Raw genomic sequence first — 16,073 nt, 5'->3', positions numbered from 1 at the left:
CTACTTAGAAAAGGTGAACTTAAACAAGATTATGATGGTGTCTTAGAAGAATACCTCCATTTAGACCACATGGAGGAAGTAAGCCCATGCGAAAAAATCATAAAAGGCAAATATTACTCATTCTACTTGCCACATCATGCAGTAGTGAAGCCTGACAAGAAAACAACAAAAGTCAGAGTTGTCTTCAATGCCTCAAGAACTACTAGCTCGGGGAATTCCCTAAACGATATCCTGTTTACGGGACCCACGCTCCAACCTGATTTAATGCTGCTTATTCTAAACTGGCGTATATTCAAATACGTATTCAACGGGGACGTCGAAAAAATGTATAGACAAATAGTCGTACATAAAGACGATCAAGATTTTCAGCGCATTATTTTCCGAAAATCCCCCAATAGTCCACTTCGCGACTTCAAGTTAAAAACAGTTACCTTTGGCGTAAACTGTGCCCCATATCTAGCCATCCGTACACTCCACGAACTGGCAGAAGACACAAAGTCAGAATTTCCTCTGGCAACAAAAATCTTTAAAACACAAACGTATGTAGACGATATTCTGTCTGGGAGCCACAGCCTCTCACAAGCATACGAGTTCTTATCGCAAGTGACAAAGGCCCTCAACACCGCAGGGTTCCCCCTAAAAAAGATTACGGCAAATCACCCAAATATATTAAAAGACATACCAAAAGAAAATTTGTTGGATACTAATTTCCTCATATTCGAAGAGGAAAGTACCACAAAAACTCTAGGCATCCAATGGAATGCGGTATCGGACCAGTTTTCCTATACGACCGAGTCCATATCCGCATTATCCACCGTTACAAAACGCCAAATTCTCTCCTCTGTGGCAAAACTTTTTGACATCGCAGGATGGCTTTCGCCAATTATGATACAAGCGAAAATCCTGATCCAAGAATTATGGCTAGACGGAACTGACTGGGACGAACAAGTGAAACCTCTTCGCTTAGAAAGATGGTCCCAGTTCGCTAATAATCTGACCGGCATTTCGCAGATACAAATTCCACGGTGGGTAAACTATTCCCCCGAATACAAAGTGGAACTACACGGCTTCTGCGACGCCTCTGAAAAGGCATATTGTGCCACTATATATGTGCGCACACAAAGCGATATTGCAACTACAAGCCACCTACTAGTGGCAAAAGCAAAAGTTGCGCCTCTGAAAACCATAAGTCTACCACGACTTGAACTCTGTGGCGCTCTGCTACTAGCAAAGCTAGTTTCCATAGTGCAGACCCACTTAAACATGGCAAAATTCAAATTATATCTATGGTCTGATTCCGAAATAGTTCTAGCCTGGTTAGAAAAACCACCACACGCGTGGAAAACATATATTTCTAATAGAACGGCGCAAATACTTGACCTAGTAGGATCAGCCACTTGGCGACACGTTGCCAGTGCTGACAATCCTGCTGATCTAGGTACAAGAGGGTCCAAACCCCTGCATCTCGCCACCACCACCCTATGGTGGAATGGCCCCCGGTGGTTAACAGAATCTCCCGATTCCTGGCCACAATCGCCAATGCGCAACATAATTGCCCCCGAAAGTCGAAAAATCGACACCTACCACACAATATTGGATGATAATGACATCCTTGAACGATTTTCATCGTTCCCCCGAGCACTCAGAGTAGTCGCCTATATTCTCAAATTCACAGAGCGACTCAAACTTAAGGTAAAGGGAGCAACTTGCCCCCAATGCGATACATTGACGCACCAAGACTTACAAAAAGCAAAGGTCGCTCTTATCGCATCAACCCAAGTGCGCTACTTCAGCCGCGACCTGGGGTTGCTAAGAGAATCGAAGCCAATTGACAAAAAGAGCTCACTCTTAGTACTAAACCCATTTATAGACACGAAAGGTCTGCTTCGTGCAAACGGCCGGCTTGCTAATGCCAGCCTTACGTATAACGAACGCCACCCCATAATCATACCTGAGAAGTCTCCATTTGCCACATTATTCCTGAAATACATCCACATATTAGTGCTGCACGCCGAACATCGCCTCATGCAACATATGGTGCGACAAGAGTATTACATCCCACGTCTGAAGCCCCAAATCAAGAAATGCATTTTCATGTGCAAGATCTGCACTATGCATAAGCAAAAAATGCGAACGCAGATTATGGCAGCACTTCCACCTGAACGCTGCAATTTCGCTCTGCCCTTCACCACCACAGGTGTCGATTTTGCTGGGCCTTTTCAAATAAAGGCGTCCATGCTAAGATCTCCCACTCTCATGAAGGGCTATGTGGCTGTCTTTGTATGTTTCACGACAAAGGCAGTCCACCTTGAGCTGTGCACTAATCTGACGACAGAGGCTTTTCTCGCGGCATTTGCTCACTTCGTCGCTCGACGTGGCTTCCCATCCAAAATCATGAGCGATAATGGCAAAACATTCATTGGAGCTCAACGAGCCACAGAGAAACAGTTCGTGGATTTCTTTAAACAAGTATCACCTGACATCGTACAAAAGTACGCCCCGCAAGGTATCAATTGGCAATTTATACCCCCAAGCGCTCCTCATATGGGTGGTTTGTGGGAATCAGCTGTAAAGAGCTTCAAATCTCACTTCAAGAAGATAGCTGGCAGCTAAAAATTTAATTATGAAGAATTCACTACATTATTAACTAAAGTCGAAGCCGTTCTCAACTCACGGCCCCTCACGGTTCTCTCGCAAGATCCCTCCGATTTAACAGCCCTAACTCCAGGGCATTTTCTAAAAGGAGCACCCATTCTGGCCACACCTGAGCCAGGCGTGGAGTCGCTATCCTTACTAAATAGATGGGAAAGAATTAAAATTCTCCATCATAATTTCAGTCGCCGATGGAAGGAAGACTATATCAAGGACCTCCACAAGAGGTACCGATGGAAAAATACAGAAAATGCGCCAAAGATTGGAGATTGTGTCCTGATTCAGGACGAGTGTCTCCCCCCTACCGAATGGCGGCTCGGCCGCATAGAGAAGCTTTACCAAGGCTCCGACGGTCATATTCGCGTAGTCGATCTCCGTACTCAATCCGGGAAGTTAACAAGACCGCTCGTTACACTATGCTTTTTACCGACAGCCGATAACATCGAAACTTAAACGAAAAAACCCTCGAATAAACCCGTTATAATAAATATTTTAAAATAACAAACAAAACAATATAATGGTCAATCAACTTGACGCTCCACTTCTGCCACAACGTGGCAGCCATACCCATATCCACTTCATGCAACAAATTTACAATTAAAATAACACTCTTCCATACAGATAAACATGGATGCAGACATGCCACTCGCTCCGAAGCCAACCATTCGCTCGACTATCCACGTGCCACGCCAAGTGGCAGTTCCAGTTACAGCAGCCCCAGTCGCGGCTGGCCCAGTCGCAGCTCCCCGAACCACCACATCAACGGGTCCTCCGGGAAACCGAGCACTGCCGTCAACGCCCATATCAGCAGCAGAGCCGCAGCGCATCAGGTGCCCAATATGCCGTCGACCACACCGGTTGATGCACTGCGCAATTTTTAAAGGTTTGCCACCACAACAAAGGCTGCGCGTCGTCCAGGCACACGGCCACTGCCTCAATTGTCTGGCACCTACCCACACTACCCAGGAGTGTACCTCGGGAAACGTGTGCCAGATATGTATGTGGCCGCACCACACCATGTTGCACCGAACCACCAGACCCGACATCGGTCAACAATCTGGTAGCCGCCATCGTGGTGCAGTACGACAACCGCCAATAAGCCGGAATGAACGATCGCGCCGACAGCCAACCACATCATCCACCCGTATCCGGCGGCAACAGAATGGGACGTCGACACGACGCCAGCAACAAACGCCCCGTCCGCGCCGCACCTCAGGCCTAAGCAACGTTGTAGCCACGCTCCAGCAGTTGCAACGACTTCTAGGCTGAAATATTCGCCTAGGGGGGCCGGGATGGCTAAATGAGCGTCTCCTGCCCCACACAACACATAACCAACACCGAACACCTAACCACAACAATAATCCCGCATTCAAATATACATACGTCACTAGCACGCTTCTTTCACCACACTCATCTCTACACCACCTACAATCCACACCACACATAACGACATTATCACTACATTTTTCACCTCAACCGAAAGGGAGCAAAAGGGGCGGAGAAACAAGTTCGTCTTCACTTCCTTTTTTGCGATCCGCTGATATAGCCGTGCGATACAACCCGAGCTCCAACGTTTACAAATTTGTGCGAATATCCAGTTCTTTTCAACGTTTACCAATTTTTGCGAATATCCAGTTCTTTTTTTAACACTTATGTACATATCTTAAACTTCTAAACTCCAAGGTTGTGATAAAGATATCGGAACACCTTCTTTTTTTCAATAAAAACCGATTGTGAAATTCTTGCGGAATTCTTGTGTTTTCTCCATTTTGATAAAATCCAGAGCGGTGAGTGCGTGGAAATTAACATATAATTACAGCTATAATTGGCAGACCAATTATCAGCCAACAAATATACCAAAAAGGTCAATTGAAAGTGCACAAATAAACACACAACCTCAACCAAAAATTCAACGAATTAATAATATTGGTGAGAACCATTATTTAAGGGTAAACTCCGATTTGCCGTATGTTATTAAAACCGATACAAAAACTAAATAAAATCGGAGCGACAATTGATGTTCCGAATAGAAAATTGATTTATGGGAATAATAAAACAGAGAAAATAAATTTTCTCAATGATTTAATTATACCAAACCCCTTGGGACAAAAAAGTCCTGAGGCACCCGTCAATGATAATATTAGCAAAAATGATACCAAGGATAGAAAAATTAATGAAGCAAATGCTCACAACACTTTAAAAATAAATAATGTTGAAATTTCTAACGAAGTTGCTGACACGTATAACTATAATAATAATGAAACGAAATTTTTTAACATTCCATTGCTAAGAGAGAATGTTATTAAAATAATAAATAAAGCTCATCAAAACGTGAACATGGATTTACCTTTTAGAACAGATATTAAAGCAGAAATTAGAACTGAGGATGACAAACCTATATGGTTCAAACAATATCCTTATTCTATATCTGCAAATAAGTTTTTTGATAAGGAATTCGAAAGTTTACTCGCAAAACGGATTATACGACATGGTAAAAGCCCGTATAATTCTCCCATTTGGGACATTCCAAAAAAAGGAATAAATGAAGATGGTAGTCCGAAATTAAGACTGGTCATCGACTTTAAAAAAATTAATGAAAAAACAATAACCGACAGGTACCCAATGCCTAATCCCGAGGTGATACTTTTTAATTTGGGAGAATCAAAATACTTTTCCACAATAGATTTAGAGTCTGGATTTCATCAGATATTGATGGAAGAAAACGATATAGAAAAAACAGCATTTTCTGTAAATAACGGAAAATATGAATACCTAAGAATGCCATTTGGACTTAAAAATGCTCCAAGTATATTTCAGAGAGCAATGAATAATATTTTACATGAATTTATAGGAAAATTTTGTCACGTATATGTTGACGACATAATAGTATATTCAAAAACTCTAAAGGAACATATGTATATCTCATTTGAAATATGTATATAGTACAAACCCTCGAAGAAGCCCATATGAAAATATCTATAGAGAAATCCAAATTTATAGAAACCGAGGTTGAATTTTTAGGATACGTTGTATCCTATAAAGTTATAAAAACTGATCCCAAAAAACTAGAAACAATAAAAAACTATCCATATACCAAGACGTTACGACAACTTAGAGGATTTTTAGGATTAACGGGATACTATAGGAAATTTATAGGAAATTATGCAACAATAGCTAAACCACTAAAAAAAAAAGTGTGTGTGCTTATGACCACACGACAGAAGTGAAAACTTCACCAGGGCAAGATTAATACTACGAAATACAAGTTTTTTTTTGTTCTATATTCATAAAGTAATAATATTTATGATACATATAATTGATATTTTTGAACTACATACATTCAATCCATTTCAAATTAATTATAAATGTGTGTACATTATTCTGCTGTGTTGTGCTCAGACTGATCGTCATATTTTTCGTACTCTAGAATGATTCTCCGCTCAAAATCATTGGCAATGTATGAAAGTTCCGCTTGAGGAGAGCAGATCCTGCTTCAGTGTAAATTAGTAAATTCTCATGGATGAATTCGATGACGTTCTTAATACTTTGATTAGGTGAGATATAAATAGCAACTATTACAATTTCCTGACCATTTTCTACTGTACATTTTTACTATACAAATTTCTCCTACTAACGATACATGAAATGCACATGATTGTGAATTACAAAAGACTATCGGGCATGTGCTGCAATTCGTTTTCGCATGAAATTGTCAGCGAAATCGTGCTGACATGTGCTGAATAATCCTGTATAAACGAAGAATTGAAAAAATTTTATTTTAGTATAAGCAATGTGATAAATTAAATTTTATTTTTTTAACTGTAATATAAATGTGATAGATACCATTAAATTCTTATTTTTAAGTATCCCAATGCAAGTAGTATATTAAGTTCTTGAAATGCAAAGCAAGCACCTTCTGTAACTAATATTGAAGTATATTAAGTCTTTTTATTTTGCTACCAAACAATTCAATAAAAAAAAAATTATGAAATTGAAAGTGTTTGCATTAAATTGTTTGCAATTTGATCCCTGATATTTGTCGCGGTAGTTTCAAGACTGCTATTATTTTCAGCAGGGTCATCATCGATTACTTCTTCGGAAAACGCATACATGGAATCATCAACATTATAAAATCGACATATGTTGTGAAAAGCACAGCATACGTTAATAATTTTAACAACTTTCTGTGGGGTGTATGGCAAAACAGTTTGCAAACATTTAAAGCGACTTTTAAGCATCCCAATTACTCTTTCCACGATGTTACGAGCTTTAGCATGTTGCAAATTAAATTTATGCTGCGATGTTCCAGCAGTCGGATTGCGATAAGGTGTGAGTAAATATGGTTCTAACGCATAGCCTGAATCCCCTAGTAACCAGGAGCTGTGGTCACCGCTTTGAAAACTGGATAAAAGAGACTGTTTTAAATTGGATAAATTGAAAATAAAAGCATCATGACTTGATCCGGGGTGGCACGCATCCACAGCTGTTATACTCATTTTATAGTCACATACCTGCAAAAGCGTAAATATTAATTTTGTATATACAATAGTATGAAAGCCATATTATTTAACTTACTATCATAGCATTGACGCTAAAACAACCTTTCCTATTTAAATATAAATGCTCATTGTCGCAAGGTTTTAGTAATTTGATGTGAGTCCCGTCGATGCAGCCAATAACGCCAGGTATAGCAAATTTGTTGTAAAAATGTAAATTGCACTGACGAACTTCATAATGTGTCCTTCCAAACTTTACCCACTTTGGACATTGTGGTCGCTCTAAAACGTTTAACATCTCTTTTAAAATTTTTGACACCGTCGTCCTATCACATGCAATATGTGAATCCTTTCCAATAGACCGTTGGAATCCTCCTTCCGCAAGAAATCTCAACGTGGTTGCTAATTTCAACTCAACAGGTATGGACGACAGATGTATTAAAGGCTTAATATCGTTAACTACATTCCGAAAACCCTCTTTGTTTATCCTGTAGTACGAAATAAAACTGCAAGAAGATGTTGTGTTTTAATTTTTAATAGAACGCCTTGCGCATGCACTTACACAGGCTCTGGAATATCCAAAGGATTGGAGTGGTCTCTTAAAAGTCGTCGCGCAACCTTTTCATCACTTTTCCAGTTCATTTGATTCAATAAATAAGCAGAAAGAATGAAAACGCTCATTTTAACACAAATCTTCAACTCAAAATTAAACAAATTTTTTCTTTTCTCTGACAATCAGCTGTTCCGAACTTAACTTCGAACTTCACTGAAATCGCGTGGAATTCAGCACACCCCAAACTAATTCATGCGATTTGCAATTTCGGAAACGGAACGAAATCGCGTGATTTCCAGCACATGCCCGTATATCCATCTGTGAACTGACAATATTAGATGTATCTGTGTTATTTTGAAATATAGCTACACCTGCAGCTCGACGATCAGGTCTTTTGAATTTTGCAACACAATGAAAATTTGGGACATCAATATCTTCCTCATTATTCATCCAAGTAATATTGCGAGGTAGGCAGTCTGTTTTCTCTCCGCTGCGACACGGCACTCTTCGTCGCACCAGCTGTTCTTTTGCATTTTCCGAAAACCAATGGTTTCGGTTGCAGCTACATGTAAGGAGTTTGAAATGCCGTCCCACAGTTCCCTTATACCGAGTTGTTGACGAGTACTCTCAGAGAGCAGAAGTGCAAGCCGAGTGGAAAATCTTTCGGCTGTCTGTTGTGATTGCAGCTTCTCGACGTCGAACCTTCCTTGTGTTTGTTGGCGTGCTTTTTTTGCTGCACAGAGGCGGGTGCGAATTTTGGCTGCAACAATATAGTGGTCCGAGTCGATGTTAGGACCTCGGAGCGCACGCACATCTAAAACACTGGAAACGTGTCTTCCGTCTATCGCAACATGATCGATCTGGTTGGTGGTTTTTCGATCCGGAGACAGCCAGGTAGCGTGATGTATCTTCTTATGCTGGAATCTAGTACTACAGATAATCATATTTCGGGCCCCGGCGAAGTCGATCAGCCTCAACCCATTTGGGGATGTTTCCTCGTGGAGGCTGAATTTACCGACCGTAGTACCAAAGATACCTTCTTTGCCCACCCTGGTGTTGAAGTCGCCAAGCACGATTTTTACATCGTGGCGGGGGCATCTTTCCTAAGTACGCTCCAAGCCCTCATAAAAGGCATCTTTGGTAACATCGTCCTTTTCTTCCGTCGGGGCTTGAATAAGCGAATCTGTAAGCGTACATTGCTTAGCATTGGAATTATCATTATTTTTCTCATTTAACACAGAAAATGCTCAATTCTGCTATTTTGATGTAAAACTCTGGTGAAACATGCTTAAAATTTGTCTGTGGTGAAACTCCCTCATCTCTGCCGAGTACCCCTGCGAAAAGTTACGATATCTAAAACTTGAACCTTCTCTATAATAAACGTTCTCTGGTAATATCACACGATATCTGTTTAATGTTAGTGGTGCTTGGTACATACATTAGTATAATAATGAAGTTAGACAAAATAATCTTTATAAAATTATGAAATTACATTTTTGCATTTGCAGCTGCTTGGTGATTATACGTTTAATCAATCCGCTGCCTTTGAAGCTGTGTATGGAAGCAAAACTTTGCCATTTGTTATCACAAATAGCTTTCAACTAACGAATTGTACTTAAATAGGGGTATTCAGACCGAAGCCTGTTAATTTCGTAATTCGTTAGTTGATACTTCGTTAAAAGGCTTAACTGTGAACATACGTTTTGCTCTACCTTGGTAGTATGGTAAATTTTATTCGGAAACAGTTGATCCAATTTTATTAAAGAGTAAAAATGCCTCAACAAAGTGCAAAATCAAAAATTGTTAGTCACTTAATTGAAAATTATGTGGAGTAGATCAAATTTATTACTAGTAAGTACTTTAAATTGATGTTTAGAGGAGCATGGAACTAACTTTCAAATTATTTCAAGACATATTCAGTGAAGATGAAAATTTGGTAGAGGATATCATTGACGAGGTGTATAATGATTTTCTAATTACACTAAACTGTCGTAGGGGTGTAGAAAATATTGTCCCAAAGTCAATTCACTGGTGCGATGATATTTTAACCACAATGGATGACAATCGGTTCCGTCAAATGCTGCGTGTAGACAGAACTCAATTTATTCACTTATTGACCCTCATATCAAGTGACGAAGTTTTTAAAAAATGTAGTGGTAAGCAATTCCCGATTGATATACAGCTAGCTGTCGTTCTATATAGATTGGATTCGTCTGGAGAAAGTGCATCGATACGATAAATTGCGTCAACTTATGGGATTGGTGACGGAGGAACGTTAACAAATATTACTCGCAGAGTATTCAAGGCATTTTTAAAACAACTCCATTTATATACATACATATATACTGTCCAGATAATACTGAGCGCTAGTTAAGGAACGTATTCCTTATAATAGTAACAAACAGCAAAAGAACCTTTTGTTTCAGTAAACAGAATGCAAACCACCTTGAGGTGGAACAATTGAAATGCACTATTACTACAACAAACAATCCTAAACAAACAAGTATCAAAACAACATTGATTTTGAATACCACAACAGCCTTATCTTAAAACAAAACAAATATATCTAAGCAAACAAGATACTTGTATATGTATACAAACCTAAACAAATAATTGAATCTGTATCTAAAGTAACTATCAACTAGTAATAAGTAAACATTCTAGTTAGTATAAATAGAAGTAAGAAACATGTATTAAGTTAGTCTTAAGAGTATAAATAAAGAGTACACATTTCGGTGCAACTCAAAATATATTCTTTTGACTCGTTTTTACTTCTGGTAAAAATTAACTCGCTCTCTAATAGTACGAGAAACGTTCAATGAACTACCATTTTGTGTAAGTTACGTGGATGGCACTGAAATAAAACTCGCCGAATCCCCAATAAAAAATCATAAAACGTTCTTTTCCAGAAATCATATATATGCAATTAAAGCTCAAATGGTTTGCGACTACAAGCTAAAAATTCGCGATGTGGTCGTTGGCTATAGTTGCTCTACTCACGATGCAAAAATATTAAAAAACTGTTCACTAAACAAATATCAGCCAAGATTTTTTGTCAGGACAGGAGTGGATTGCTGGAGACTCTGCTTACCCCCTCGGTAACATTATTATAACGCTTTACAGAAGCAACTCTCAACAATTTGAAAGAAAGAAATTCAACAAACAGTTTTGGCTTATTAAAAGTGCGATTTTGCAATCTAAAAGAGCTCAGGATTCGAATTCGAAACAAAAGTAGTCAAGCTGCATTCTTCACAATATATTTGTACATTCTTAAAAATTATTAATGTAATTATTATATTATTAATTAATATAAAATTCATTCTTATTACATAAACATTCTTAAAAATTATTATACAAAACATATAAAATTGTTATATATTATATTTGCACTTTAGTTCAATCATTGCCAGTCTTTCTTTTTGCTCTAACTCCATTTTTTTTATTTCAAAATCTTTATTTAACTTTTCTCTGTCCAATTCTAGCTTTAACTTTTCCAAATTTAACTTTTCTTTTTCAATTTCTATTCGTTGCTCAAAAAACTGTTCTCTTTTCTTTTGTATATCTTTAAGTTCACTAAGAATATTTTTTGGAGCACGTTTTTCACTTTTTCGAGGAACGACCGAGTGGTAGGAGGAACGGTTGCTACCTCTGCTCCTACTGTTGTCTGTTCTGCTTTGTCGTTAAGTGAACCCGATGCTTCCGCAGATGATTTTCTGTAATTTCCACTACCTCTACAAGGTCTGCAAATCGCTGCAGTATTGTGACACTTAAGGGTTGTACGTCTCTGCAACACAATTGGCTTCGGATTTACTCCCAAATAGAACCGAAAACCGTTCATAAATCGGACACATTTGTGAAAGTTTTGCTGAAAGAATGGAGAATTATTAAAAAACCAAAAAAGTTTCACTTAACGTCAACGTCTATTCCAACACCTGTCGATTTGCGCCACTCCTCAGCTTTATTATACATCTGCTTCCAGTACCGGACCTTGCAGCGCAACATGTCCGTGGTCGCATCGATATTTGTTGTTTCAATTAAATTTTAGTAGTACAATTGGGTGTTTGGTTTCTATAAAAATACCTATCAAAGTGTTTATTTAAAACTAATTGTATAAAAAACTACCTCGTTTTTTACACATTTTCTAGTGCATATTCTAGAACCAAAGGGTTTTACTCCTCACTTAATTTTTTTGAAGCTTTGCCCTATTGCGTATTTTCTTTTGGGGTTCCACTAAAAATAAGTATTTAATGAAATAAAAAGCAACTATTTGTTGAAGATGTACTTACTTTTGCAAAATTTGTCCTAATTCACGAAGTGAGCACCAAATTTATTTTCCCCGTTTAAAAATGTATAAACAACGAACACCAAACTTATTTTTCCGTTAAAAATTTATAAAGCAACGAACAGCGAACAAACAGCTGATGTGACATTACCGAGTAACGAAACAATTAGCAAGCTTGCCAGATGAATAGTTCGTTACTCGGTAAAACGATAATACATGTAAAAAACTACCGAATAACGACTAACAAATTAACAAGGCTGGTCTGAATACCCCTATTAGGGGTAATATCTTTTTCTTTACTGCAGTTGTGTAACAAAGGATTTGAGGGGCTATTCCAATCATAATTAATAAAGGTTGAATACAAGGCATAGCTGGGTTAAGGTGGCCATACACAACACACTTGTGCGTTCGATCTGTATGAAATCGTTTCGCCATACACGACATACAAATCCATTTTGCGTTCGTTCTTCAAACAGTGAATATGTGCGACAAGCAAGCGGAAAATTGTTCGTCAACGATCCATCCTATTCGGCGAAACGAAAAAAATTGGATTTTGTGTGCACCCATCGCCATACATGACATACATGTGTGCACACCGACCGTAAAAAACAAACCTTTTCGCGAACATGGATTGGTATGCGCACAAGCCCATAACGAGTAAATCGCAATCGTACACATACCGATGTGTGTCGTGTATGGTCACTTTTAAGGTTTAACACCATACAAGCGGCCAATGTCGATTTCTATAAGCATATAGTGCCATCTCGTGATTCGTGTGGTTAAGAATGATGTGGATAAATTAGCGGAAAGTTATTACATATAAAAAATGTAACAGTGAAAAAATCTTCCAATTTGCAGATAATTGAAATTCATCTTGAAGACTCGCTTCGACGAAAAAGAATGTTCTTCATCGGCGATGGCGACGATCGGCTGAGATGGCAAAGGATCGCGGAGGTTTTTGGATGTGTGTCTGAAATAAGAAATTTAAGAAAAGTATTACAGATGGAGGATGGAGTCATGTGTAGAAGTTCACGCAAGTGAGGAAAGTTCTCTGATCGCCATTCACTTGGGAGTGGCCAGAAACGATTCTTTTACATATGACTCAAGCAGCTCACGACTTCCGGTCTTTGACCAAGTATCCTCTGGGTAGCCTAAGAACATCCGTTTGAAGGCGAGCTAAAGTGAGAAGGCGAAACATCCCATGCATAGGGTTGTGCGCTGGGTTTGGGACCCGCCACGTAAAAAAACACTCCCAATGAAAAGGAACAACAAGCCTCGGATGAGTGACCCCCCTTTTGATGACGACCATGGCAAACGAAATAAGGACTACGAATTGAGGGCATGCACCTGGAATGTCCGGTCCCTTAATTGGGAAGGTGCCGCTGCCCAGCCGGTTGATGTCCTCGTGAAAATAAAGGCTGACATCACCGCCGTCCAAGAAATGCGATGGACGGGACAAGGACAGAGACGAGTAGGTCCTTGTGACATTTACTACAGTGGCCATATAAAGGAGCGCAAGTTTGGTGTTGGATTCGTGGTGGGAGAGAGACTCCGTCGCCGAGTACTATCATTCACTCCGGTGAATGAACGCCTAACCACAATCCGCATCAAAGCGAGGTTCTTCAACATATCGCTGATTTGCGCCCACGCCCCGACGGAAGAGAAGGACGATGTGACCAAAGATGCCTTTTATGAGTGCTTGGAGCGCACTTATGAGAGATGCCCCCGCCACGATGTCAAAATCGTGCTTGGCGACTTTAACGCCAGTGTGGGCAAAGAAGGTATCTTTGGCACTACGGTCGGTAAATTCAGCCTCCACGACGAAACATCCCCAAATGGGTTGAGGCTGATCGACTTCGCCGGGGCCCGAAATATGGTTATCTGTAGTACTAGATTCCAGCATAAGAAGATACATCAATCTACCTGGCTGTCTCCGGATCGAAAAACCACCAACCAGATCGATCATGTTGTGATAGACGGAAGACACATCTCCAGTGTTTTAGATGTGCGTGCACTCCGAGGTCCTAACATCGACTCGGACCACTATATTGTTGCAGCCAAAATCCGCACCCGCCTTTGTGCAGCAAAAAACGCACGCCAACAAACACAAGGAAGGTTCGACGTCGAGAAGCTGCAATCACAACAGACATCCGCACGTTTTTCTACTCGGCTTGCACTCCTGCTCTCTGAGAGCACTCATCAACAACTCGGTATAAGGGAACTGTGGGACGGCATTTCAAACTCCTTACGTACAGCTGCAACCGAAACCATTGGTTTTCGGAAAGTGCAAAAGAACAGCTGGTACGATGAGGAGTGTCGCAGCGGAGAGAAAACAGGCTGCCTACCACGCAACGTTACGATCGACCACAACACGTGCGGGATGGGATAGATACTGAGAGTTGAAGAGGGAAGCGAGACGCATTTGCAGACAGAAAAAGAAAGAGGCCGAAATGCGTGAGTACGAAGAGCTTGATAAGCTGGCCGACAGGGGTAATGCTCGAAAATTCTACGAAAAAATGCGGCGGCTTACAAAAGGTTTCAAGACCGGAGCATACTCTTGTAGAACCCCCAAAGGTGATCTAGTTACCGATGCTCAGAGCATACTTAAATTATGGAGGGATCACTTCTCCAGCCTGCTGAATAGCAGTGAAAGCACAACACCGGGAGAAGGCGAACCCGATTCCCCAATCGATGACGATGGAGCAGACGTTCCATTACCCGACCATGAAGAAGTTCGAATAGCAATTACCCGCCTGAAGAACAACAAAGCGGCAGGGGCCGATGGATTGCCGGCCGAGCTATTCAAACACGGCGGCGAAGAACTGATAAGGAGCATGCATCAGCTTCTTTGTAAAATATGGTCGGACGAAAGCATGCCCAACGACTGGAATTTAAGTGTGCTATGCCCAATCAATAAAAAAGGAGACCCCACAATCTGCGCCAACTACCGTGGGATTAGCCTCCTCAACATCGCATATAAGATTCTATCGAGCGTATTGTGTGAAAGATTAAAGCCCACCGTCAACGAACTGATTGGACCTTATCAGTGTGGCTTTAGACTTGGCAAATCAACAACCGACCAGATATTCACCATGCGCCAAATCTTGGAAAAGACCCGTGAAAGGAGAATCGACACACACCACCTCTTCGTCGATTTCAAAGCTGCTTTCGACAGCACGAAAAGGAGCTGCCTTTATGCCGCGATGTCTGAATTTGGTATCCCCGCAAAACTGATACGGCTGTGTAAACTGACGTTGAGCGGCACCAAAAGCTCCGTCAGGATCGGGAAGAACCTCTCCGAGCCGTTCTATACCAAACGAGGTTTCAGACAAGGCGACTCCCTATCGTGCGACTTTTTCAATCTGCTGCTGGAGAAAATAGTTCGAGCTGCAGAACTTAATCGAGCAGGTACAATCTTTTATAAGAGTGTACAGCTGCTGGCGTATGCCGATGATATCAATATCATCACCCGCCTCAACACCCGCGCCGTTAGTTCTGCTTTCTCCAGGCTGGACAAGGAAGCAAAACGAATGGGTCTGGCAGTGAACGAGGGCAAGACGAAATATCTCCTGTCATCAAACAAACAGTCGTCGCACTCGCGACTTGGCACTCACGTCACTGTTGACAGTCATAACTTTGAAGTTGTAGATAATTTCGTCTATCTTGGAACCAGCGTAAACACCACCAACAATGTCAGCCTAGAAATCCAACGCAGGATAACTCTTGCCAACAGGTGCTACTTCGGACTGAGTACGCAATTGAGAAGCAAAGTCCTCTCTCGACGAACAAAAGCGAAACTCTATAAGTCGCTCATAATTCCCGTCCTGCTATATGGTGCAGAGGCTTGGACGATGACAACAACCGATGAGTCGACGTTACGAGTTTTCGAGAGAAAGGTTCTGCGAAAGATTTATCGTCCTTTGCGCATTGGCCACGGCGAATATCGCATTCGTTAGAACGATGAACTGTACGAGATATACGACGACATTGACATAGTTCAGCGAATTAAAAGACAGCGGCTACGCTGGCAAGGTCATGTTGTCCGGATGGATGAAAACACTCCAGCTCTGAAAGTAATCGATGCAGTACC

At 40.6% G+C, this 16,073-nt stretch overlaps 1 protein-coding gene across 2 annotated transcripts in view; it reads left to right on the top strand.

Moving 5' to 3' along the window:
• The window catches only part of LOC125780329 (uncharacterized), a 282,319-nt gene that overhangs the window by 216,694 nt on the left and 49,552 nt on the right, over window positions 1–16,073 (top strand). The gene's annotated exons all lie outside the window — the stretch shown is intronic.

The sequence above is a fragment of the Bactrocera dorsalis genome, chromosome 1 (genome assembly GCF_023373825.1).
Source record: "Bactrocera dorsalis isolate Fly_Bdor chromosome 1, ASM2337382v1, whole genome shotgun sequence".
NCBI lineage: Eukaryota > Metazoa > Arthropoda > Insecta > Diptera > Tephritidae > Bactrocera > Bactrocera dorsalis.
Note: the sequence above shows the minus strand (reverse complement) of the source record. Positions and strands in the feature narration are given on the sequence as shown.